Source organism: Macaca fascicularis, chromosome 5, assembly GCF_037993035.2.
Source record: "Macaca fascicularis isolate 582-1 chromosome 5, T2T-MFA8v1.1".
NCBI lineage: Eukaryota > Metazoa > Chordata > Mammalia > Primates > Cercopithecidae > Macaca > Macaca fascicularis.
Window position 1 is genome coordinate 82,946,179 of NC_088379.1, and position 27,958 is coordinate 82,974,136.

The window sequence follows — 27,958 nt, forward strand, 5'->3', positions numbered from 1 at the left end:
TCTCAGAAAGCTTCTTTCCAGATTTCATCTGAGGATATTTCCTTTTTCACCATAGCCCTCTATGGACTTCCAAATATCACTTTGCCAATTCCACAAGAACTGTCTTAGTGAAAGGCTTCTTGAGGGGAAAGCTGTAACTCTGTGAGATGATTTCACAGAACACAAAGAAGTTTCTCAGAAAGCTTCTTTCTCTTTGTTATCGGAGGATATTTCTTTGGCCGTATAGTCTCAAAGGGATCCGAAATATCTGTTCTCAGATTCCACAGAAATAAGGCTAGCAAAGAGATCCACGAAATACAGATGTAACTCTGTGAGATGAATTAACAGTACACTAAGCAGTTTCTCAGAAAGCTTCTTTCCAGATTTCATCTGAGGATATTTCCTTTTTCACCATACCCTCTATGGGATTCCAAATATCACTTTGCCAATTCCAGAAAAACTGTCTTAGCGAAAGGCTTCTTGAGGGGAAAGCTGTAACTCTGTGAGCTGATTTCACAGAACACAAAGAAGTTTCTCAGAAAGCTTCTTTGTCTTTGTAATCAGAGGATATTTCCTTTGGCCCTATAGTCTTCAAAGGGATCCGAAATATCTGTTCTCAGATTCCACAGAAATAAGGCTAGGAAACAGATCCACGAAATACAGATGTAACTCTGTGAGATGAAATTACCGAACACTAAGCAGTTTCTCAGAAAGCTTCTTTCCAGATTTCATCTGAGGATATTTCCTTTTTCACCATAGCCCTCTATGGGCTTCCAAATATCACTTTGCCAATTCCACAAGAAGTGTCTTAGCGAAAGGCTTCTTGAGGGAAAAGCTGTAACTCTGTGAGATGATTTCACAGAACACAAAGAAGTTTCTCAGAAAGCTTCTTTCTCTTTGTTATCGGAGGATATTTCCTTTGGCCCTATAGTCTTCAAAGGGACCGGAAATATCTGTTCTCAGATTCCTCAGAAATAAGGCTAGCAAAGAGATCCAAGAAATACAGATGTAACTCTGTGAGATGAATTAACAGAACACTAAGCAGTTTCTCAGAAAGCTTCTTTCCAGATTTCATCTGAGGATATTTCCTTTTTCACCAAAGCCCTCTATGGGCTTCCAAATATCACTTTGCCAATTCCACAAGAAGTGTTTTAGTGAAAGGCTTCTTGAGGGGAAAGCTGTAACTCTTTGAGATGATTTCAAAGAACACAAAGAAGTTTCTCAGAAAGCTTCTTTCTCTTTTTTATCGGAGGATATTTCTTTGGCCCTATAGTCTTCAAAGGGATCCGAAATATCTGTTCTCAGATTCCACAGAAATAAGGCTAGCAAAGAGATCCTCGAAATACAGATGTAACTCTGTGAGATGAATTAACAGTACACTAAGCAGATTCTCAGAAAGCTTCTTTACAGATTTCATCTGAGGATATTTCCTTTTTCACCGTAGCCCTATATGGGCTTCCAAATATCACTTTGCCAATTCCACAAGAACTGTCTTAGCGAAAGGCTTCTTGAGGGGAAAGCTGTAACTCTGTGAGATGATTTCACAGAACACAAAGAAGTTTCTCAGAAAGCTTCTTTCTCTTTGTTATCGGAGGATATTTCTTTGGCCCTATAGTCTTCAAAGGGATCCGAAATATCTGTTCTCAGATTCCACAGAAATAAGGCTAGCAAAGAGAACCTCGAAATACAGATGTAACTCTGTGAGATGAATTAACAGTACACTAAGCAGATTCTCAGAAAGCTTCTTCCAGATTTCATCTGAGGATATTTCCTTTTTCACCGTAGCCCTATATGGGCTTCCAAATATCACTTTGCCAATTCCACAAGAACTGTCTTAGCGAAAGGCTTCTTGAGGGGAAAGCTGTAACTCTGTGAGATGATTTCACAGAACACAAAGAAGTTTCTCAGAAAGCTTCTTTCTCTTTGTTATCGGAGGATATTTCTTTGGCCCTATAGTCTTCAAAGGGATCCGAAATATCTGTTCTCAGATTCCACAGAAATAAGGCTAGCAAAGAGATCCACGAAATACAGATGTAACTCTGTAAGATGAATTAACAGTACACTAAGCAGTTTCTCAGAAAGCTTCTTTCCAGATTGCATCTGAGGATATTTCCTTTTTCACCATAGCCTTCTATGGGCTTCCAAATATCACTTTTCCAATTCCAGAAAAACTGTCTTAGCGAAAGGCTTCTTGAGGGGAATGCTGTAACTCTGTGAGATGATTTCACAGAACACAAAGAAGTTTCTCAGAAAGCTTCTTTCTCTTTGTTATCGGAGGATATTTCCTTTGGCCCTATAGTCTTCAAAGGGATCCGAAATATCTGTTCTCAGATTCCACAGAAATAAGGCTAGCAAAGAGATCCACGAAATACAGATGTAACTCTGTGAGATGAATTAACAGTACACTAAGCAGTTTCTCAGAAAGCTTCTTTCCAGATTTCATCTGAGGATATTTCCTTTTTCACCATACCCCTCTATAGGCTTCCAAATATCACTTTGCCAATTCCACAAGAACTGTCTTAGCGAAAGGCTTCTTGAAGGGAAAGCTGTAACTCTGTGAGCTGATTTCACAGAACAAAAAGAAGTTTCTCAGAAAGCTTCTTTCTCTTTGTTATCGGAGGATTTTTCCTTTGGCCCTATAGTCTTCAAAGGGATCCGAAATATCTGTTCTCAGATTCCACAGAAATAAGGCTAGCAAAGAGATCCAGGAAATACAGATGTAACTCTGTGAGATGAATTAACAGAACACTAAGCAGTTTCCCAGAAAGCTTCTTTCCATTTTTCATCTGAGGATATTTCTTTTTTCACCATACCCCTCTATGGGCTTCAAAATAACACTTTGCCAATTCCACAAGAACTGTCTTGGTGAAAGGCTTCTTGAGGGGAAAGCTGTAACTTTCTGAGATGATTTCACAGAACACAAAGAAGTTTCTCAGAAAGCTTCTTTCTCTTTGTTATCGGAGGATATTACTTTGGGCCTATAGTCTTCAAAGGGATACGATATATCTGTTCTCAGATTCCACAGAAATTAGGCTAGCAAAGAGATCCACGAAATACAGATGTAACTGTGTGAGATGAATTAAGAGAACACTAAGCAGTTTCTCAGAAAGCTTCTTTCCAGATTTCATCTGAGGATATTTCCTTTTTCACCATACCCCTCTATGGGCTTCCAAATATCACTTTGCCAATTCCACAAGAACTGTCTTAGCGAAAGGCTTCTTGAAGGGAAAGCTGTAACTCTGTGAGCTGATTTCACAGAACACAAAGAAGTTTCTCAGAAAGCTTCTTTCTCTTTCTTATCGGAGGATATTTCCTTTGGCCCTATAGTCTTCAAAGGGATCGGAAATATCTGTTCTCAGATTCCACAGAAATAAGGCTAGCAAAGAGATCCACGAAATACAGATGTAACTCTGTGAGATGAATTAACAGTACACTAAGCATTTTCTCAGAAAGCTTCTTTCCAGATTTCATCTGAGGATATTTCCTTTTTCACCATAGCCTTCTATGGGCTTCCAAATATCTCTTTTCCAATTCCAGAAAAACTGTCTTAGCGAAAGGCTTCTTGAGGGGAATGCTGTAACTCTGTGAGATGATTTCACAGAACACAAAGAAGTTTCTCAGAAAGCTTCTTTCTCTTTGTTATCGGAGGATATTTCCTTTGGCCCTATAGTCTTCAAAGGGATCCGAAATATCTGTTCTCAGATTCCACAGAAATAAGGCTAGCAAAGAGATCCACGAAATACAGATGTAACTCTGTGAGATGAAATAACAGAACACTAAGCAGTTTCTCAGAAAGCTTCTTTCCAGATTTCATCTGAGGATATTTCCTTTTTCACCATAGCCCTCTATGAGCTTCCAAATATCACTTTGCCAATTTCAGAAGAACTGTCTTAGTGAAAGGCTTCTTGAGGGGAAAGCTGTAACTCTGTGAGATGATTTCAAAGAACACAAATAAGTTTCTCAGAAAGCTTCTTTCTCTTTTTTATCGGAGGATATTTCTTTGGCCCTATAGTCTTCAAAGGGATCCGAAATATCTGTTCTCAGATTCCACAGAAATAAGGCTAGCAAAGAGATGCTCGAAATACAGATGTAACTCTGTGAGATGAATTAACAAAACACTAAGCAGTTTCTCAGAAAGCTTCTTTACAGATTTCATCTGAGGATATTTCCTTTTTCACCATACCCCTCTATGGGCTTCCAAATATCACTTTGCCAATTCCACAAGAACTGTCTTAGCGAAAGGCTTCTTGCGGGGAAAGCTGTAAATCTGTGAGATGATTTCACAGAAAACAAAGAAGTTTCTCAGAAAGCTTCTTTCTCTTTGTCATCGGAGGATATTTCTTTGGCCCTATAGTCTTCAAAGGGATCCGAAATATCTGTTCTCAGATTCCACAGAAATAAGGCTAGCAAAGAGATCCACGAAATACAGATGTAACTCTGTGAGATGAATTAACACTACACTAAGCAGTTTCTCAGAAAGCTTCTTTCCAGATGTCATCTGAGGATATTTCCTTTTTCACCATAGCCCTCTATGGGCTTCCAAATATCACTTTGCCAATTCCAGAAAAACTGTCTTAGCGAAAGGCTACTTGAGGGGAAAGCTGTAACTCTGTGAGATGATTTCACAGAACACAAAGAAATTTCTCAGAAAGCTTCTTTCTCTTTGTTATCGGAGAATATTTCCTTTGGCCCTATAGTCTTCAAAGGGATCCGAAATATCTGTTCTCAGATTCCAAAGAAATAAGGCTAGCAAAGAGATCCACGAAATACAGATGTAACTCTGTGAGATGAATTAACAGTACACTAAGCAGATTCTCAGAAAGCTTCTTTCCAGATTTCATCTGAGGATATTTCCTTTTTCACCGTAGCCCTCTATGGGCTTCCAAATATCACTTTGCCAATTCCACAAGAACTGTCTTAGCGAAAGGCTTCTTGAGGTGAAAGCTGTAACTCTGTGAGATGATTTCACAGAACACAAAGAAGTTTCTCAGAAAGCTTCTTTCTCTTTGTTATCGGAGGATATTTCCTTTGGCCCTATAGTCTTCAAAGGGATCCGAAATATCTGTTCTCAGATTCCACAGAAATAAGGCTAGCAAAGAGATCCACGAAATACAGATGTAACTCTGTGAGATGAATTATCAGAACACTAAGCAGTTTCTCAGAAAGCTCCTTTCCAGATTTCATCTGAGGATATTTCCTTTTTCACCATAGCCCTCTATGGGCTTCCAAATATCACTTTGCCAATTACACAAGAACTGTCTTAGTGAAAGGCTTCTTGAGGGGAAAGCTGTAACCCTGTGTGATGATTTCACAGTACACAAAGAAGTTTCTCAGAAAGCTTCTTTCTCTTTGTTATCGGAGGATATTTCCTTTGGCCCTATAGTTTTCAAAGGGATCCAAAATATCTGTTCTCAGGTTCCACAGAAATAAGGCTAGCAAAGAGATCCACGAAATACAGATGTAACTCTGTGAGATGAAATAACAGAACACTAAGCAGTTTCTCAAAAAGCTTCTTTCCAGATTTCATCTGAGGATATTTCCTTTTTCACCATAGCCCTCTACGGGCTTCCAAATATCACTTTGCCAATTCCACAAGAACTGTCTTAGCTAAAGGCTTCTTGAGGGGAAAGCTGTAACTCTGTGAGATGTTTTCACAGAACACAAAGAAGTTTCTCAGAAAACTTCTTTCTCTTTGTTATCGGAAGATATTTCCTTTTCCCTATATTCTTCAAAGGTATCTTAAATATCTGTTCTCAGATTCCACAGAAAAAAGGCTAGCAAAGAGATCCAGGAAATACAGATGTAACTCTGTGAGATGAATTAACAGAACACTAAGCAGTTTCCCACAAAGCTTCTTTCCATTTTTCATCTGAGGATATTTCCTTTCTCACCATAGCCCTCTATGGGCTTCCAAATATCACTTTGCCAATTCCTCAAGAACTGTCTTAGTGAAAGGCTTCTTGAGGGGAAAGCTGTAACGTTCTGAGATGATTTCACAGAACACAAAGAAGTTTCTCAGAAAGCTTCTTTCTCTTTTTTATCGGAGGATATTACTTTGGCCCTATAGTCTTCAAAGGGATCCGAAATATCTGTTCTCAGATTCCACAGAAATAAGGCTAGCAAAGAGATCCAGGAAATACAGATGTAACTCTGTGAGTCGAAGTCAGAGAACACTAAGCGGTTTCTCAGAAAGCTTCTTTCCAGATTTCATCTGAGGATATTTCCTTTTTCACCATAGCCCTCTATGGGCTTCCAAATATCACTTTGCCAATTCCACAAGAACTGGCTTAGCGAAAGGCTTCTTGAGGGGAAAGCTGTAAATCTGTGAGATGATTTCACAGAATACAAAGAAGTTTCTCAGAAAGCTTCTTTCTCTTTGTTATCGGAGGATATTTCCTTTGGCCCTATAGTCTTCAAAGGGATCCGAAATATCTGTTCTCAGATTCCACAGAAATAAGGCTAGCAAAGAGATCCACGAAATACAGATGTAACTCTGTGAGATGAAATAACAGAACACTAAGCAGTTTCTCAGAAAGCTTCTTTCCAGATTTCATCTGAGGATATTTCCTTTTTAACCATACCCCTCTATGGGCATCCAAATATCACTTTGCCAATTCCACAAGAACTGTCTTAGCGAAAGGCTTCTGGAGGGGAAAGCTGTAACCCTGTGAGATGATTTCACAGAACACAAAGAAGTTTCTCAGAAAGCTTCTTTCTCTTTGTTATCGGAGGATTTTTCCTTTGGCCCTATAGTCTTCAAAGGGATCGGAAATATCTGGTCTCAGATTCCACAGAAATAAGGCTAGCAAAGAGATCCACGAAATACAGATGTAACACTGTGAGATGAATTAACAGAACACTAAGCAGTTTCTCAGAAAGCTTCTTTACAGATTTCATCCGAGGATATTTCCTTTTTCACCATAGCCTTCTGTGAGCTTCCAAATATCACTTTGCCAATTCCACAAGAACTGTCTTAGTGAAAGACTTCTTGAGTGGAAAGCTGTAACTCTGTGAGATGATTTCACAGAACACAAACAAGTTTCTCAGAAAGCTTCTTTCTCTTTGTTATCGGAGGATATTTCCTTTGGCCCTATAGTCTTCAAAGGGATCCGAAATATCTGTTCTCAGATTCCACAGAAATAAGGCTAGCAAAGATATCCAGGAAATGCAGATGTAACTCTGTGAGTGGAAGTCAGAGAACACTAAGCGGGTTCTCAGAAAGCTTCTTTCCAGATTTCATCAGAGGATATTTCCTTTTTCACCATAGCCCTCTATGGGCTTCCAAATATCACTTTGCCAATTCCACAAGAACTGTCTTAGCGAAAGGCTTCTTGAGGGGAAAGCTGTAACTCTGTGAGATGATTTCACAGAACACAAAGAAGTTTCTCAGAAAGCTTCTTTCTCTTTGTTATCGGAGGATTTTTCCTTTGGCCCTATAGTCTTCAAAGGGATCCGAAATATCTGTTCTCAGATTTCACAGAAATAAGGCTAGCAAAGAGATCCACGAAATACAGATGTAACTCTGTGAGATGAAATAACAGAACACAAAGCAGTTTCTCAGAAAGTTTCTTTCCGGATTTCATCTGAGGATATTTCCTTTTTCACCATAGCCCTCTATGGACTTCCAAATATCACTTTGCCAATTCCACAAGAACTGTCTTAGCGAAAGGCTTCTTGAGGGGAAAGCTGTAACTCTGTGAGTTGATTTCACAGAACACAAAGAAGTTTCTCAGAAAGCTTCTTTCTCCTTGTTTTCGGAGGATATTTCCTTTGGCCCTATAATCTTCAAAGGGATCCGAAATATCTGTTCTCAGATTCCACAGAAATAAGGCTAGCAAAGAGATCCACGAAATACAGATGTAACTCTGTGAGATGAAATAACAGAACACTAAGCAGTTTCTCAGAAAGCTTCTTTCCAGATTTCATCTGAGGATATTTCCTTTTTCACCATAGCCCTCTATGGGCATCCAAATATCACTTTTCCAATTCTACAAGAACTGTCTTAGGGAAAGGCTTCTTGAGGGGAAAGCTGTAACTCTGTGAGATGATTTCACAGAACACAAAGAAGTTTCTCAGAAAGCTTCTTTCTCTTTGTTATCAGAGGATTTTTCCTTTGGCCCTATAGTCTTCAAAGGGATCGGAAATATCTATTCTCAGATTCCACAGAAATAAGGCTAGCAAAGAGAACCAAGAAATACAGATGTAATTCTGTGAGATGAATTAACAGAACACTAAGCAGTTTCTCAGAAAGCTTCTTTCCAGATTTCATCCGAGGATATTTCCTTTTTTACCATAGCCTTCTAGGAGCTTCCAAATATCACTTTGCCAATTCCACAAGAACTGTCTTAGCGAAAGGCTTCTTGAGGGGAAAGCTGTAACTCTGTGAGATGATTTCACAGAACACAAAGAAATTTCTCAGAAAGCTTCTTTCTCTTTGTTATCGGAGGATATTTCCTTTGGCCCTATAGTCTTCAAAGGGATCCGAAATATCTGTTCTCAGATTCCACAGAAATAAGGCTAGCAAAGAGATCCACGAAATACAGATGTAACTCTGTGAGTCGAAGTCAGAGAACACTAAGCGGTTTCTCAGAAAGCTTCTTTACATATTTCATCTGAGAATATTTCCTTTTTCACCATAGCCCTCTATGGACTACCAAATATCACTTTACCAATTCCACAAGAACTGTCTTAGTGAAAGGCTTCTTGAGGGGAAAGCTGTAACTCTGTGAGATGATTTCAAAGAACACAAAGAAGTTTCTCAGAAAGCTTCTTTCTCTTTGTTATCGGAGGATATTTCTTTGGCCCTATAGTCTCAAAGGGATCCGAAATATCTGTTCTCAGATTCCACAGAAATAAGGCTAGCAAAGAGATCCACGAAATACAGATGTAACTCTGTGAGATGAATTAACAGTACACTAAGCAGTTTCTCAGAAAGCTTCTTTCCAGATTTCATCTGAGGATATTTCCTTTTTCACCATAGCCCTCTATGGGATTCCAAATATCACTTTGCCAATTCCAGAAAAACTGTCTTAGCGAAAGGCTTCTTGAGGGGAAAGCTGTAACTCTGTGAGCTGATTTCACAGAACACAAAGAAGTTTCTCAGAAAGCTTCTTTGTCTTTGTAATCAGAGGATATTTCCTTTGGCCCTATAGTCTTCAAAGGGATCCGAAATATCTGTTCTTAGATTCCACAGAAATAAGGCTAGGAAACAGATCCACGAAATACAGATGTAACTCTGTGAGATGAAATTACCGAACACTAAGCAGTTTCTCAGAAAGCTTCTTTCCAGATTTCATCTGAGGATATTTCCTTTTTCACCATAGCCCTCTATGGGCTTCCAAAGATCACTTTGCCAATTCCACAAGAAGTGTCTTAGCGAAAGGCTTCTTGAGGGAAAAGCTGTAACTCTGTGAGATGATTTCACAGAACACAAAGAAGTTTCTCAGAAAGCTTCTTTCTCTTTTTATCGGAGGATTTTTCCTTTGGCCCTATAGTCTTCAAAGGGATCCGAAATATCTGTTCTCAGATTCCACAGAAATAAGGCTAGCAAAGAGATCCAGGAAATACAGATGTAACTCTGTGAGTCGAAGTCAGAGAACACTAAGCGGTTTCTCAGAAAGCTTCTTTACATATTTCATCTGAGAATATTTCCTTTTTCACCATAGCCCTCTATGGACTTCTAAATATCACTTTGCCAATTCCACAAGAACTGTCTTAGCGAAGGGCTTCTTGAGTGGAAAGCTGTAACTCTGTGAGATGATTTCACAGAACACAAAGAAGTTTCTCAGAAAGCTTCTTTCTCTTTGTTATCGGAGGATATTTCCTTTGGCCCTATACTCTTCAAAGGGATCTGAAATATCTGTTCTCAGATTCCACAGAAATAAGGCTAGCAAAGAGATCCAGGAAATACAGATGTAACTCTGTTAGTCGAAGTCAGAGAACACTAAGCGGTTTCTCAGAAAGCTTCTTTCCAGATTTCATCTGAGGATATTTCCTTTTTCACGATAGCCCTCTATGGGCTTCCAAATATCACTTTGCCAGTTCCACAAGAACTGTCTTAGCGAAAGGCTTCTTGATGGGAAAGCTGTAAATCTGTGAGATGATTTCACAGAACACAAAGAAGTTTCTCAGAAAGCTTCTTTCTCTTTGTTATCGGAGGATATTTCCTTTGGCCCTATAGTCTTCAAAGGGATCCGAAATATCTGTTCTCAGATTCCACAGAAATAAGGCTAGCAAAGAGATCCACGAAACACAGATGTAACTCTCTGAGATGAATTATCAGAACACTAAGCAGTTTCTCAGAAAGCTTCTTTCCAGTTTTCATCTGAGGATAGTTCCTTCTTCACCATAGCCCTCTATGGGCTTCCGAATATCACTTTGCCAATTCCACAAGAACTGTCTTAGCTAAAGGATTCTTGAAGGAAAAGCTGTAACTCTGTGAGATGATTTCACAGAACACAAAGAAGTTTCTCAGAAAGCTTCTTTCTCTTTGTTATCGGAGGATATTTCCTTTGGCCCTATAATCTTCAAAGGGATCCGAAATATCTGTTCTCAGATTCCACAGAAATAAGGCTAGCAAAGAGATCCACGAAATACAGATGTAACTCTGTGAGATGAAATAACAGAACACTAAGCAGTTTCTCAGAAAGCTTCTTTCCAGATTTCATCTGAGGATATTTCCTTTTTCACCATAGCCCTCTATGGGCATCCAAATATCACTTTGCCAATTCCACAAGAACTGTCTTAGCGAAAGGCTTCTTGAGGGGAAAGCTGTAACTCTGTGAGATGATTTCACAGAACACAAAGAAGTTTCTCAGAAAGCTTCTTTCTCTTTGTTATCGGAGGATTTTTCCTTTGGCCATATAGTCTTCAAAGGGATCGGAAATATCTGTTCTCAGATTCCACAGAAATAAGGCTAGCAAAGAGATCCAAGAAATACAGATGTAACTCTGTGAGATGAATTAACAGAACACTAAGCAGTTTCTCAGAAAGCTTCTTTCCAGATTTCATCTGAGGATATTTCCTTTTTCACCATAGCCCTCTATGGGCTTCCAAATATCACTGTGCCAATTCCACAAGAACTGTCTTAGCGAAAGACTTCTTGAGGGGAAAGCTGTAACTCTGTGAAATGATTTCACAGAACACAAAGAAGTTTCTCAGAAAGCTTCTTTCTCTTTGTTATCGGAGGATATTTCCTTTGGCCCAATAGTCTTCAAAGGGATCCGAAATATCTGTTCTCAGATTCCACAGAAATAAGGCTAGCAAAGAGATCCACGAAATACAGATGTAACTCTGTGAGATGAATTAACAGAACACTAAGCAGTTTCTCAGAAAGCTTCTTTCCAGATTTCATCTGAGGATATTTCCTTTTTCACCATAGCCCTCTATGGACTTCCAAATATCACTTTGCCAATTCCACAAGAACTGTCTTAGCGAAAGGCTTCTTGAGGGGAAAGCTGTAACTCTGTGAGATGATTTCACAGAACACAAAGAAGTTTCTCAGAAAGCTTCTTTCTCTTTGTTATCGGAGGATATTTCCTTTGGCTCTATAGTCTTCAAAGGGATTGGAAATATCTGTTCTCAGATTCCACAGAAATAAGGCTAGCAAAGAGATCCACGAAATACAAATGTAACTCTGTGAGATGAAATAACAGAACGCTAAGCAGTTTCTCAGAAAGCTTCTTTCCAGATTTCATCTGAGGATATTTCCTTTTTCACCATAGCCCTCTATGGGCATCCAAATATCACTTTGCCAATTCCACAAGAACTGTCTTAGCGAAAGACTTCTTGAGGGGAAAGCTGTAACTCTGTGAGATGATTTCACAGAACACAAAGAAGTTTCTCAGAAAGCTTCTTTCTCTTTGTTATCAGAGGATATTTCCTGTGGCCCTATAGTCTTCAATGGGATCCGAAATATCTGTTCTCAGATTCCACAAAAATAAGGCTAGCAAAGAGATCCAGGAAATACAGATGTACCTCTGTGAGTGGAAGTCAGAGAACACTAAGCGGTTTCTCAGAAAGCTTCTTTCCAGATTTCATCCGAGGATATTTCCTTTTTCACCATAGCCCTCTAAGGGCTTCCAAATATCACTTTGCCAATTCCAGAAGAATTGTCTTAGTGAAAGGCTTCTTGAGGGGAAGAAGTAACTCTGTGAGATGATTTCACAGAACACAAAGAAGTTTCTCAGAAAGCTTCTTTCTCTTTGTTATCGGAGGATATTTCTTTGGCCCTGTAGTCTTCAAAGGGATCCGAAATATCTGTTCTCAGATTCCACAGAAATAAGGCTAGCAAAGAGATCCAAGAAATACAGATGTAACTCTGTGAGTCGAAGTCAGAGAACACTAAGCGGTTTCTCAGAAAGCTTCTTTCCAGATTTCATCTGAGGATATTTCCTTTTTCACCATAGCCCTCTATGGGCTTCCAAATATCACTTTGCCAATTCCAGAAAAACTGTCTTAGCGAAAGGCTTCTTGAGGGGAAAGCTGCAACTCTGTGAGCTGATTTCACAGAACACAAAGAAGATTCTCAGAAAGCTTCTTTGTCTTTGTAATCAGAGTATATTTCCTTTGGCCCTATAGTTTTCAAAGGGATCCGAAATATCTGTTCTTAGATTCCACAGAAATAAGGCTAGGAAACAGATCCACGAAATACAGATGTAACTCTGTGAGATGAAATAACAGAACACTAAGCAGTTTCTCAGAAAGCTTCTTTCCAGATTTCATCTGAGGATATTTCCTTTTTCACCATAGCCCTCTATGGGCTTCAAATATCACTTTTCCAATTCCACAAGAAGTGTCTTAGCGAAAGGCTTCTTGAAGGGAAAGCTGTAAATCTGTGAGATGATTTCACAGAACACAAAGAATTTTCTCAGAAAGCTTCTTTCTCTTTGTTATCGGAGGATTTTTCCTTACGCCCTATAGTCTTCAAAGGGATCGGAAATATCTGGTCTCAGATTCCACAGAAATAAGGCTAGCAAAGAGATCCACGAAATACAGATGTAACTCTGTGAGATGAATTAACAGAACACTAAGCAGTTTCTCAGAAAGCTTCTTTACAGATTTCATCCGAGGATATTTCCTTTTTCACCGTAGCCTTCTATGAGCTTCCAAATATCACTTTGCCAATTCCACAAGAACTGTCTTAGTGAAAGACTTCTTGAGTGGAAAGCTGTAACTCTGTGAGATGATTTCACAGAACACAAAGAAGTTTCTCAGAAAGCTTCTTTCTCTTTGTTATCGGAGGATATTTCCTTTGGCCCTATAGTCTTCAAAGGGATCCGAAATATCTGTTCTCAGATTCCACAGAAATAAGGCTAGCAAAGAGATCCAGGAAATGCAGATGTAACTCTGTGAGTGGAAGTCAGAGAACACTAAGCGGGTTCTCAGAAAGGTTCTTTCCAGATTTCATCAGAGGATATTTCCTTTTTCACCATAGCCCTCTATGGGCTTCCAAATATCACTTTGCCAATTCCACAAGAACTGTCTTAGCGAAAGGCTTCTTGAGGGGAAAGCTGTAACTCTGTGAGATGATTTCACAGAACACAAAGAAGTTTCTCAGAAAGCTTCTTTCTCTTTGTTATCGGAGGATATTTCCTTTGGCCCTATAGTCTTCAAAGGGATCCGAAATATCTGTTCTCAGATTTCACAGAAATAAGGCTAGCAAAGAGATCCACGAAATACAGATGTAACTCTGTGAGATGAAATAACAGAACACAAAGCAGTTTCTCAGAAAGTTTCTTTCCGGATTTCATCTGAGGATATTTCCTTTTTCACCATAGCCCTCTATGGACTTCCAAATATCACTTTGCCAATTCCACAAGAACTGTCTTAGCGAAAGGCTTCTTGAGGGGAAAGCTGTAACTCTGTGAGATGATTTCACAGAACACAAAGAAGTTTCTCAGAAAGCTTCTTTCTCTTTGTTATCGGAGGATTTTTCCTTTGGCCATATAGTCTTCAAAGGGATCGGAAATATCTGTTCTCAGATTCCACAGAAATAAGGCTAGCAAAGAGATCCAAGAAATACAGATGTAACTCTGTGAGATGAATTAACAGAACACTAAGCAGTTTCTCAGAAAGCTTCTTTCCAGATTTCATCTGAGGATATTTCCTTTTTCACCATAGCCCTCTATGGGCTTCCAAATATCACTGTGCCAATTCCACAAGAACTGTCATAACGAAAGACTTCTGGAGTGGAAAGCTGTAACTCTGTGAGATGATTTCACAGAACACAAAGAAGTTTCTCAGAAAGCTTCTTTCTCTTTGTTATCGGAGGATATTTCCTTTGTCCCTATAGTCTTCAAAGGGATCCGAAATATCTGTTCTCAGATTCCACAGAAATAAGGCTAGCAAAGAGATCCAGGAAATACAGATGTAACTCTGTGAGTCGAAGTCAGAGAACACTAAGCGGTTTCTCAGAAAGCTTCTTTACATATTTCATCTGAGAATATTTCCTTTTTCACCATAGCCCTCTATGGACTTCTAAATATCACTTTGCCAATTCCACAAGAACTGTCTTAGCGAAGGGCTTCTTGAGTGGAAAGCTGTAACTCTGTGAGATGATTTCACAGAACACAAAGAAGTTTCTCAGAAAGCTTCTTTCTCTTTGTTATAGGAGGATATTTCCTTTGGCCCTATACTCTTCAAAGGGATCTGAAATATCTGTTCTCAGATTCCACAGAAATAAGGCTAGCAAAGAGATCCAGGAAATACAGATGTAACTCTGTTAGTCGAAGTCAGAGAACACTAAGCGGTTTCTCAGAAAGCTTCTTTCCAGATTTCATCTGAGGATATTTCCTTTTTCACGATAGCCCTCTATGGGCTTCCAAATATCACTTTGCCAGTTCCACAAGAACTGTCTTAGCGAAAGGCTTCTTGAGGGGAAAGCTGTAAATCTGTGAGATGATTTCACAGAACACAAAGAAGTTTCTCAGAAAGCTTCTTTCTCTTTGTTATCGGAGGATATTTCCTTTGGCCCTATAGCCTTCAAAGGGATCCGAAATATCTGTTCTCAGATTCCACAGAAATAAGGCTAGCAAAGAGATCCACGAAACACAGATGTAACTCTCTGAGATGAATTATCAGAACACTAAGCAGTTTCTCAGAAAGCTTCTTTCCAGTTTTCATCTGAGGATAGTTCCTTCTTCACCATAGCCCTCTATGGGCTTCCGAATATCACTTTGCCAATTCCACAAGAACTGTCTTAGCGAAAGGCTTCTTGAGGGAAAAGCTGTAACTCTGTGAGATGATTTCACAGAACACAAAGAAGTTTCTCAGAAAGCTTCTTTCTCTTTGTTATCGGAGGATATTTCCTTTGGCCCTATAATCTTCAAAGGGATCCGAAATATCTGTTCTCAGATTCCACAGAAATAAGGCTAGCAAAGAGATCCACGAAATACAGATGTAACTCTGTGAGATGAAATAACAGAACACTAAGCAGTTTCTCAGAAAGCTTCTTTCCAGATTTCATCTGAGGATATTTCCTTTTTCACCATAGCCCTCTATGGGCATCCAAATATCACTTTGCCAATTCCACAAGAACTGTCTTAGCGAAAGGCTTCTTGAGGGGAAAGCTGTAACTCTGTGAGATGATTTCACAGAACACAAAGAAGTTTCTCAGAAAGCTTCTTTCTCTTTGTTATCGGAGGATTTTTCCTTTGGCCATATAGTCTTCAAAGGGATCGGAAATATCTGTTCTCAGATTCCACAGAAATAAGGCTAGCAAAGAGATCCAAGAAATACAGATGTAACTCTGTGAGATGAATTAACAGAACACTAAGCAGTTTCTCAGAAAGCTTCTTTCCAGATTTCATCTGAGGATATTTCCTTTTTCACCATAGCCCTCTATGGGCTTCCAAATATCACTGTGCCAATTCCACAAGAACTGTCTTAGCGAAAGACTTCTTGAGGGGAAAGCTGTAACTCTTTGAAATGATTTCACAGAACACAAAGAAGTTTCTCAGAAAGCTTCTTTCTCTTTGTTATCGGAGGATATTTCCTTTGGCCCAATAGTCTTCAAAGGGATCCGAAATATCTGTTCTCAGATTCCACAGAAATAAGGCTAGCAAAGAGATCCACGAAATACAGATGTAACTCTGTGAGATGAATTAACAGAACACTAAGCAGTTTCTCAGAAAGCTTCTTTCCAGATTTCATCTGAGGATATTTCCTTTTTCACCATAGCCCTCTATGGACTTCCAAATATCACTTTGCCAATTCCACAAGAACTGTCTTAGCGAAAGGCTTCTTGAGGGGAAAGCTGTAACTCTGTGAGATGATTTCACAGAACACAAAGAAGTTTCTCAGAAAGCTTCTTTCTCTTTGTTATCGGAGGATATTTCCTTTGGCTCTATAGTCTTCAAAGGGATTGGAAATATCTGTTCTCAGATTCCACAGAAATAAGGCTAGCAAAGAGATCCACGAAATACAAATGTAACTCTGTGAGATGAAATAACAGAAAGCTAAGCAGTTTCTCAGAAAGCTTCTTTCCAGATTTCATCTGAGGATATTTCCTTTTTCACCATAGCCCTCTATGGGCATCCAAATATCACTTTGCCAATTCCACAAGAACTGTCTTAGCGAAAGACTTCTTGAGGGGAAAGCTGTAACTCTGTGAGATGATTTCACAGAACACAAAGAAGTTTCTCAGAAAGCTTCTTTCTCTTTGTTATCAGAGGATATTTCCTGTGGCCCTATAGTCTTCAATGGGATCCGAAATATCTGTTCTCAGATTCCACAAAAATAAGGCTAGCAAAGAGATCCAGGAAATACAGATGTACCTCTGTGAGTGGAAGTCAGAGAACACTAAGCGGTTTCTCAGAAAGCTTCTTTCCAGATTTCATCCGAGGATATTTCCTTTTTCACCATAGCCCTCTATGGGCTTCCAAATATCACTTTGCCAATTCCAGAAGAATTGTCTTAGTGAAAGGCTTCTTGAGGGGAAGAAGTAACTCTGTGAGATGATTTCACAGAACACAAAGAAGTTTCTCAGAAAGCTTCTTTCTCTTTGTTATCGGAGGATATTTCTTTGGCCCTGTAGTCTTCAAAGGGATCCGAAATATCTGTTCTCAGATTCCACAGAAATAAGGCTAGCAAAGAGATCCAAGAAATATAGATGTAACTCTGTGAGGTGAATTAACAGTACACTAAGCAGTTTCTCAGAAAGCTTCTTTCCAGATTTCATCTGAGGATATTTCCTTTTTCACCATAGCCCTCTATGGGCTTCCAAATATCACTTTGCCAATTCCAGAAAAACTGTCTTAGCGAAAGGCTTCTTGAGGGGAAAGCTGCAACTCTGTGAGCTGATTTCACAGAACACAAAGAAGTTTCTCAGAAAGCTTCTTTGTCTTTGTAATCAGAGGATATTTCCTTTGGCCCTATAGTTTTCAAAGGGATCCGAAATATCTGTTCTTAGATTCCACAGAAATAAGGCTAGGAAACAGATCCACGAAATACAGATGTAACTCTGTGAGATGAAATAACAGAACACTAAGCAGTTTCTCAGAAAGCTTCTTTCCAGATTTCATCTGAGGATATTTCCTTTTTCACCATAGCCCTCTATGGGCTTCAAATATCACTTTTCCAATTCCACAAGAAGTGTCTTAGCGAAAGGCTTCTTGAAGGGAAAGCTGTAAATCTGTGAGATGATTTCACAGAACACAAAGAATTTTCTCAGAAAGCTTCTTTCTCTTTGTTATCGGAGGATTTTTCCTTTGGCCCTATAGTCTTCAAAGGGATCGGAAATATCTGGTCTCAGATTCCACAGAAATAAGGCTAGCAAAGAGATCCACGAAATACAGATGTAACTCTGTGAGATGAATTAACAGAACACTAAGCAGTTTCTCAGAAAGCTTCTTTCCAGATTTCATCCGAGGATATTTCCTTTTTCACCATAGCCCTCCATGGGCTTCCAAATATCACTTTGCCAATTCCACAAGAACTGTCTTAGCGAAAGGCTTCTTGAGGGGAAAGCTGTAACTCTGTGAGATGATTTCACAGAACACAAAGAAGTTTCTCAGAAAGCTTCTTTCTCTTTGTTATCGGAGGATATTTCCTTTGGCCCTATAGTCTTCAAAGGGATCCGAAATATCTGTTCTCAGATTTCACAGAAATAAGGCTAGCAAAGAGATCCACGAAATACAGATGTAACTCTGTGAGATGAAATAACAGAACACAAAGCAGTTTCTCAGAAAGTTTCTTTCCGGATTTCATCTGAGGATATTTCCTTTTTCACCATAGCCCTCTATGGACTTCCAAATATCACTTTGCCAATTCCACAAGAACTGTCTTAGCGAAAGGCTTCTTGAGGGGAAAGCTGTAACTCTGTGAGATGATTTCACAGAACACAAAGAAGTTTCTCAGAAAGCTTCTTTCTCTTTGTTATCGGAGGATTTTTCCTTTGGCCATATAGTCTTCAAAGGGATCGGAAATATCTGTTCTCAGATTCCACAGAAATAAGGCTAGCAAAGAGATCCAAGAAATACAGATGTAACTCTGTGAGATGAATTAACAGAACACTAAGCAGTTTCTCAGAAAGCTTCTTTCCAGATTTCATCTGAGGATATTTCCTTTTTCACCATAGCCCTCTATGGGCTTCCAAATATCACTGTGCCAATTCCACAAGAACTGTCTTAGCCAAAGACTTCTTGAGGGGAAAGCTGTAACTCTGTGAAATGATTTCACAGAACACAAAGAAGTTTCTCAGAAAGCTTCTTTCTCTTTGTTATCGGAGGATATTTCCTTTGGCCCAATAGTCTTCAAAGGGATCCGAAATATCTGTTCTCAGATTCCACAGAAATAAGGCTAGCAAAGAGATCCACGAAATACAGATGTAACTCTGTGAGATGAATTAACAGAACACTAAGCAGTTTCTCAGAAAGCTTCTTTCCAGATTTCATCTGAGGATATTTCCTTTTTCACCATAGCCCTCTATGGACTTCCAAATATCACTTTGCCAATTCCACAAGAACTGTCTTAGCGAAAGGCTTCTTGAGGGGAAAGCTGTAACTCTGTGAGATGATTTCACAGAACACAAAGAAGTTTCTCAGAAAGCTTCTTTCTCTTTGTTATCGGAGGATATTTCCTTTGGCTCTATAGTCTTCAAAGGGATTGGAAATATCTGTTCTCAGATTCCACAGAAATAAGGCTAGCAAAGAGATCCACGAAATACAAATGTAACTCTGTGAGATGAAATAACAGAACGCTAAGCAGTTTCTCAGAAAGCTTCTTTCCAGATTTCATCTGAGGATATTTCCTTTTTCACCATAGCCCTCTATGGGCATCCAAATATCACTTTGCCAATTCCACAAGAACTGTCTTAGCGAAAGACTTCTTGAGGGGAAAGCTGTAACTCTGTGAGATGATTTCACAGAACACAAAGAAGTTTCTCAGAAAGATTCTTTCTCTTTGTTATCAGAGGATATTTCCTGTGGCCCTATAGTCTTCAATGGGATCCGAAATATCTGTTCTCAGATTCCACAAAAATAAGGCTAGCAAAGAGATCCAGGAAATACAGATGTACCTCTGTGAGTGTAAGTCAGAGAACACTAAGCGGTTTCTCAGAAAGCTTCTTTCCAGATTTCATCCGAGGATATTTCCTTTTTCACCATAGCCCTCTATGGGCTTCCAAATATCACTTTGCCAATTCCAGAAGAACTGTCTTAGTGAAAGGCTTCTTGAGGGGAAAGCTGTAACTCTGTGAGATGATTTCACAGAACACAAAGAAGTTTCTCAGAAAGCTTCTTTTTCTTTGTTATCGGAGGATATTTCTTTGGCCCTGTAGTCTTCAAAGGGATCCGAAATATCTGTTCTCAGATTCCACAGAAATAAGGCTAGCAAAGAGATCCACGAAATACAGATGTAACTCTGTGAGGTGAATTAACAGTACACTAAGCAGTTTCTCAGAAAGCTTCTTTCCAGATTTCATCTGAGGATATTTCCTTTTTCACCATAGCCCTCTTTGGGCTTCCAAATATCACTTTGCCAATTCCAGAAAAACAGTCTTAGCGAAAGGCTTCTTGAGGGGAAAGCTGCAACTCTGTGAGCTGATTTCACAGAACACAAAGAAGTTTCTCAGAAAGCTTCTTTGTCTTTGTAATCAGAGGATATTTCCTTTGGCCCTATATTTTTCAAAGGGATCCGAAATATCTGTTCTTAGATTCCACAGAAATAAGGCTAGGAAACAGATCCACGAAATACAGATGTAACTCTGTGAGATGAAATAACAGAACACTAAGCAGTTTCTCAGAAAGCTTCTTTCCAGATTTCATCTGAGGATATTTCCTTTTTCACCATAGCCCTCTATGGGCTTCAAATATCACTTTTCCAATTCCACAAGAAGTGTCTTAGCGAAAGGCTTCTTGAAGGGAAAGCTGTAACTCTGTGAGATGATTTCACAGAACACAAAGAAGTTTCTCAGAAAGCTTCTTTCTCTTTGTTATCGGAGGATTTTTCCTTTTGCCCTATGGACTTCAAAGGGATCCGAAATATCTGTTCTCAGATTCCACAGAAATAAGGCTAGCAAAGAGATCCACGAAATACAGATGTAACTCTGTGAGATGAAATAACAGAACACTAAGCAGTTTCTCAGAAAGCTTCTTTCCATATTTCATCTGAGGATATTTCCTTTTTCACCATACCCTTCTATGGGCATCCAAATATCATTTTGCCAATTCCACAAGAACTGTCTTAGCGAAAGGCTTCTGGAGGGGAAAGCCGTAACTCTGTGAGTTGATTTCACAGAACACAAAAAAGTTTCTCAGAAAGCTTCTTTCTCTTTGTTATCGGAGGATATTACTTTGGCCCTATAGTCTTCAAAGGGATCCGAAATATCTGTTCTCACATTCCACAGAAATAAGGCTAGCAAAGAGATCCAGGAAATACAGATGTAACTATGTGAGTGGAAGTCAGAGAACACTAAGCGGTTTCTCAGAAAGCTTCTTTCCAGATTTCATCAGAGGATATTTCCTTTTTCACCATAGTCTTCTATAAGCTTCCAAATATCACTTTGCCAATTCCACAACAACTGTCTTAGTGAAAGACTTCTTGAGTGGAAAGCTGTAACTCTGTGAGATGATTTCACAGAACACAAAGAAGTTTCTCATAAAGCTTCTTTCTCTTTTTTATCGGAGGATATTTCCTTTGGCCCTATAGTCTTCAAAGGGATCCGAAATATCTGTTCTCAGATTCCACAGAAATAAGGCTAGCAAAGAGATCCAGGAAATACAGATGTAACTATGTGAGTGGAAGTCAGAGAACACTAAGCGGTTTCTCAGAAAGCTTCTTTCCAGATTTCATCAGAGGATATTTCCTTTTTCACCATAGCCCTCTATGGGCTTCCAAATATCACTTTGCCAATTCCACAAGAACTGTCTTAGCGAAAGGCTTCTTGAGGCGAAAGCTGTAACTCTGTGAGATGATATCACAGAACACAAAGAAGTTTCTCAGAAAGCTTCTTTCTCTTTGTTATCAGAGGATATTTCTTTGGCCCTATAGTCTTCAAAGGGATCCGAAATATCTTTTCTCAGATTCCACAGAAATAAGGATAGCAAAGAGATCCACGAAATACAGATGTATCTCTGTGAGATGAATTAACAGTACACTAAGCAGTTTCTCATAAAGCTTCTTTCCAGATTTCCTCTGAGGATATTTCCTTTTTCACCATAGCCCTCTATGGGCTTCCAAATATCACTTTTCCAATTCCACAAGAACTGTCTTTGCGAAACACTTCTTGAGGGGAAAGCTGTAAATCTGTGAGATGATTTCACAGAACACAAAGAAGTTTCTCAGAAAGCTTCTGTCTCTTTGTTATCGGAGGATATTTCATTGGCCCTATACTCTTCAAAGGGAACCGAAATATCTGTTCTCAGAATCCACAGAAATAAGGCTAGCAAAGAGATCCACGAAATACAGATGCAACTCTCTGAGATGAATTATCAGAACACTAAGCAGTTTCTTAGAAATCTTCTTTCCAGTTTTCATCTGAGGATATTTCCTTTTTCACCATAGCCCTCTATGGGCTTCCGAATATCACCTTGTCAATTCCACAAGAACTGTCTTAGCGAAAGGCTTCTTGAGGGAAAAGCTGTAACTCTGTGAGATGATTTCACAGAACACAAAGAAGTTTCTCAGAAAGCTTCTTTCTCTTTGTTATCGGAGGATATTTCCTTTGGCCCTATAGTCTTCAAAGGGATCCGAAATATATGTTCTCAAATTCCACAGAAATAAGGCTAGCAAAGAGATCCACGAAATACAGATGTAACTCTGTGAGATGAAATAACAGAACACTAAGCAGTTTCTCAGAAACTTCTTTCCAGATTTCATCTGAGGATATTTCCTTTTTCACCATACCCCTCTACGGGCATCCAAATATCACTTTGCCAATTCCAAAAGAACTGTCTTAGCGAAAGGCTTCTGGAAGGGAAAGCTGTAACTCTGTGAGATGATTTCAGAGAACACAAAGAAGTTTCTCAGAAAGCTTCTTTCTCTTTGTTATCGGAGAATTTTTCCTTTGGCCCTATAGTCTTCAAAGGGATCCGAAATATCTGTTCTCAGATTCCACAGAAATAAGGCTAGCAAAGAGATCCAAGAAATACAGATGTAACTCTGTGAGATGAATTAACAGAACACTAAGCAGTTTCTCAGAAAGCTTCTTTCCAGATTTCATCTGAGGATATTTCCTTTTTCACCACAGCCCTCTATGGGCTTCCAAATATCACTTTTCCAATTCCACAAGAACTGTCTTAGCGAAAGGCTTCTTGAGGGGAAAGCTGTAAATCTGTGAGATGATTTCAAAGAACACAAAGAAGTTTCTCAGAAATCTTCTTTCTCTTTGTTATCGGAGGATATTTCCTTTTGCCCTATAGTCTTCAAAGGGATCCGAAATATCTGTTCTCAGATTCCACAGAAATAAGGCTAGGAAAGAGATCCACGAAATACAGATGTAACTCTGTGAGATGAATTAACAGAACACTAAGCAGTTTCTCAAAAAGCTTCTTTACAGATTTCATCTGAGGATATTTCCTTTTTCACCATAGCCCTCTATGGACTTCCAAATATCACTTTGCAAATTCCACAAGAACTGTCTTAGCGAAAGGCTTCTTGAGGGGAAAGCTGTAACTCTGTGAGATGATTTCACAGAACACAAAGAAGTTTCTCAGAAAGCTTCTTTCTCTTTGTTATCGGAGGATATTTCCTTTGGCCCTATAGTCTTCAAAGGTATCGGAAATATCTGTTCTCAGATTCCACAGAAATAAGGCTAGCAAAGAGATCCACGAAATACAGATGTAACTCTGTGAGATGAAATAACAGAACACTAAGCAGATTCTCAGAAAGCTTCTTTCCAGATTTCATCTGAGGATATTTCCTTTTTCACCATAGCCCTCTATGGGCATCCAAATATCACTTTGCCAATTCCACAAGAACTGTCTTAGCGAAAGGCTTCTTGAGGGGAAAGCTGTAACTCTGTGGGATGATTTCACAGAACACAAAGAAGTTTCTCAGAAAGCTTCTTTCTCTTTGTTATCGGAGGATTTTTCCTTTGTCCCTATAGTCTTCAAAGAGATCGGAAATATCTGTTCTCAGATTCCACAGAAATAAGGCTAGCAAAGAGATCCAAGAAATACAGATGTAACTCTGTGAGATAAATTAACAGAACACTAAGCAGTTTCTCAGAAAGCTTCTTTCCAGATTTCATCTGAGGATATTTCCTTTTTCACCATAGCCCTCTGTGGGCTTCCAAATATCACTTTGCCAATTCCACAAGAACTGTCTTAGCGAAAGACTTCTTGAGGGGAAAGCTGTAACTCTGTGAGATGATTTCACAGAACACAAAGAAGTTTCTCAGAAAGCTTCTTTCTCTTTGTTATCAGATGATATTTCCTTTGGCCCTATAGTCTACAAAGGGATCCGAAATATCTGTTCTCAGATTCCACAGAAATAAGGCTAGCAAAGAGATCCACGAAATACAGATGTAACTCTGTGAGATGAATTAACAGAACACTAAGCAGTTTCTGAGAAAGCTTCTTTCCAGATTTCATCTGAGGATATTTCCTTTTTCACCATAGCCCTCTATGGGCTTCCAAATATCACTTTGCCAATTCCACAAGAACTGTCTTAGTGAAAGGCTTCTTGATGGGAAAGCTGTACCTCTGTGAGATGATTTCACAGAACACAAAGAAGTTTCTCAGAAAGCTTCTTTCTCTTTGTTATCGGAGGATATTTCTTTGGCCCTATAGTCTTCAAAGGGATCCGAAATATCTGTTCTCAGATTCCACAGAAATAAGGCTAGCAAAGAGATCCACGAAATACAGATGTAACTCTGTGAGATGAATTAACAGAACACTAAGCAGTTTCTCAGAAATCTTCTTTCCAGATTACATCTGAGGATATTTCCTTTTTCACCATAGCCCTCTATGGGCTTCCAAATATCACTTTGCCAATTCCAGAAAAACTGTCTTAGCGAAAGGCTTCTTGAGGGGAATGCTGTAACTCTGTGAGCTGATTTCACAGAACACAAAGAAGTTTCTCAGAAAGCTTCTTTGTCTTTGTAATCAGAGGATATTTCCTTTGGCCCTATAGTCTTCAAAGGGATCCGAAATATCTGTTCTTAGATTCCACAGAAATAAGGCTAGGAAACAGATCCACGAAATACAGATGTAACTCTGTGAGATGAAATAACAGAACACTATGCAGTTTCTCAGAAAGCTTCTTTCCAGATTTCATCTGAGGATATTTCCTTTTTCATCATAGCCCTCTATGGGCTTCCAAATATCACTTTTCCAATTCCACAAGAAGTGTCTTAGCGAAAGGCTTCTTGAGGGGAAAGCTGTAACTCTGTGAGATGATTTCACAGAACACAAAGAAGTTTCTCAGAAAGCTTCTTTCTCTTTGTTATCGGAGGATTTTTCCTTTTGCCCTATAGTCTTCAAAGGGATCCGAAATATCTGTTCTCAGATTCCACAGAAATAAGGCTAGCAAAGAGATCCAGGAAATGCAGATGTAACTCTGTGAGTGGAAGTCAGAGAACACTAAGCGGGTTCTCAGAAAGCTTCTTTCCAGATTTCATCAGAGGATATTTCCTTTTTCACCATAGCCCTCTATGGGCTTCCAAATATCACTTTGCCAATTCCACAAGAACTGTCTTAGCGAAAGGCTTCTTGAGGGGAAAGCTGTAACTCTGTGAGATGATTTCACAGAACACAAAGAAGTTTCTCAGAAAGCTTCTTTCTCTTTGTTATCGGAGGATATTTCCTTTGGCCCTATAGTCTTCAAAGGGATCCGAAATATCTGTTCTCAGATTTCACAGAAATAAGGCTAGCAAAGAGATCCACGAAATACAGATGTAACTCTGTGAGATGAAATAACAGAACACAAAGCAGTTTCTCAGAAAGTTTCTTTCCGGATTTCATCTGAGGATATTTCCTTTTTCACCATAGCCCTCAATGGACTTCCAAATATCACTTTGCCAATTCCACAAGAACTGTCTTAGCGAAAGGCTTCTTGAGGGGAAAGCTGTAACTCTGTGAGATGATTTCACAGAACACAAAGAAGTTTCTCAGAAAGCTTCTTTCTCTTTGTTATCGGAGGATTTTTCCTTTGGCCATATAGTCTTCAAAGGGATCGGAAATATCTGTTCTCAGATTCCACAGAAATAAGGCTAGCAAAGAGATCCAAGAAATACAGATGTAACTCTGTGAGATGAATTAACAGAACACTAAGCAGTTTCTCAGAAAGCTTCTTTCCAGATTTCATCTGAGGATATTTCCTTTTTCACCATAGCCCTCTATGGGCTTCCAAATATCACTGTGCCAATTCCACAAGAACTGTCATAACGAAAGACTTCTGGAGTGGAAAGCTGTAACTCTGTGAGATGATTTCACAGAACACAAAGAAGTTTCTCAGAAAGCTTCTTTCTCTTTGTTATCGGAGGATATTTCCTTTGTCCCTATAGTCTTCAAAGGGATCCGAAATATCTGTTCTCAGATTCCACAGAAATAAGGCTAGCAAAGAGATCCAGGAAATACAGATGTAACTCTGTGAGTCGAAGTCAGAGAACACTAAGCGGTTTCTCAGAAAGCTTCTTTACATATTTCATCTGAGAATATTTCCTTTTTCACCATAGCCCTCTATGGACTTCTAAATATCACTTTGCCAATTCCACAAGAACTGTCTTAGCGAAGGGCTTCTTGAGTGGAAAGCTGTAACTCTGTGAGATGATTTCACAGAACACAAAGAAGTTTCTCAGAAAGCTTCTTTCTCTTTGTTATCGGAGGATATTTCCTTTGGCCCTATACTCTTCAAAGGGATCTGAAATATCTGTTCTCAGATTCCACAGAAATAAGGCTAGCAAAGAGATCCAGGAAATACAGATGTAACTCTGTTAGTCGAAGTCAGAGAACACTAAGCGGTTTCTCAGAAAGCTTCTTTCCAGATTTCATCTGAGGATATTTCCTTTTTCACGATAGCCCTCTATGGGCTTCCAAATATCACTTTGCCAGTTCCACAAGAACTGTCTTAGCGAAAGGCTTCTTGAGGGGAAAGCTGTAAATCTGTGAGATGATTTCACAGAACACAAAGAAGTTTCTCAGAAAGCTTCTTTCTCTTTGTTATCGGAGGATATTTCCTTTGGCCCTATAGTCTTCAAAGGGATCCGAAATATCTGTTCTCAGATTCCACAGAAATAAGGCTAGCAAAGAGATCCACGAAACACAGATGTAACTCTCTGAGATGAATTATCAGAACACTAAGCAGTTTCTCAGAAAGCTTCTTTCCAGTTTTCATCTGAGGATAGTTCCTTCTTCACCATAGCCCTCTATGGGCTTCCGAATATCACTTTGCCAATTCCACAAGAACTGTCTTAGCGAAAGGCTTCTTGAGGGAAAAGCTGTAACTCTGTGAGATGATTTCACAGAACACAAAGAAGTTTCTCAGAAAGCTTCTTTCTCTTTGTTATCGGAGGATATTTCCTTTGGCCCTATAATCTTCAAAGGGATCCGAAATATCTGTTCTCAGATTCCACAGAAATAAGGCTAGCAAAGAGATCCACGAAATACAGATGTAACTCTGTGAGATGAAATAACAGAACACTAAGCAGTTTCTCAGAAAGCTTCTTTCCAGATTTCATCTGAGGATATTTCCTTTTTCACCATAGCCCTCTATGGGCATCCAAATATCACTTTGCCAATTCCACAAGAACTGTCTTAGCGAAAGGCTTCTTGAGGGGAAAGCTGTAACTCTGTGAGATGATTTCACAGAACACAAAGAAGTTTCTCAGAAAGCTTCTTTCTCTTTGTTATCGGAGGATTTTTCCTTTGGCCATATAGTCTTCAAAGGGATCGGAAATATCTGTTCTCAGATTCCACAGAAATAAGGCTAGCAAAGAGATCCAAGAAATACAGATGTAACTCTGTGAGATGAATTAACAGAACACTAAGCAGTTTCTCAGAAAGCTTCTTTCCAGATTTCATCTGAGGATATTTCCTTTTTCACCATAGCCCTCTATGGGCTTCCAAATATCACTGTGCCAATTCCACAAGAACTGTCTTAGCGAAAGACTTCTTGAGGGGAAAGCTGTAACTCTCTGAAATGATTTCACAGAACACAAAGAAGTTTCTCAGAAAGCTTCTTTCTCTTTGTTATCGGAGGATATTTCCTTTGGCCCAATAGTCTTCAAAGGGATCCGAAATATCTGTTCTCAGATTCCACAGAAATAAGGCTAGCAAAGAGATCCACGAAATACAGATGTAACTCTGTGAGATGAATTAACAGAACACTAAGCAGTTTCTCAGAAAGCTTCTTTCCAGATTTCATCTGAGGATATTTCCTTTTTCACCATAGCCCTCTATGGACTTCCAAATATCACTTTGCCAATTCCACAAGAACTGTCTTAGCGAAAGGCTTCTTGAGGGGAAAGCTGTAACTCTGTGAGATGATTTCACAGAACACAAAGAAGTTTCTCAGAAAGCTTCTTTCTCTTTGTTATCGG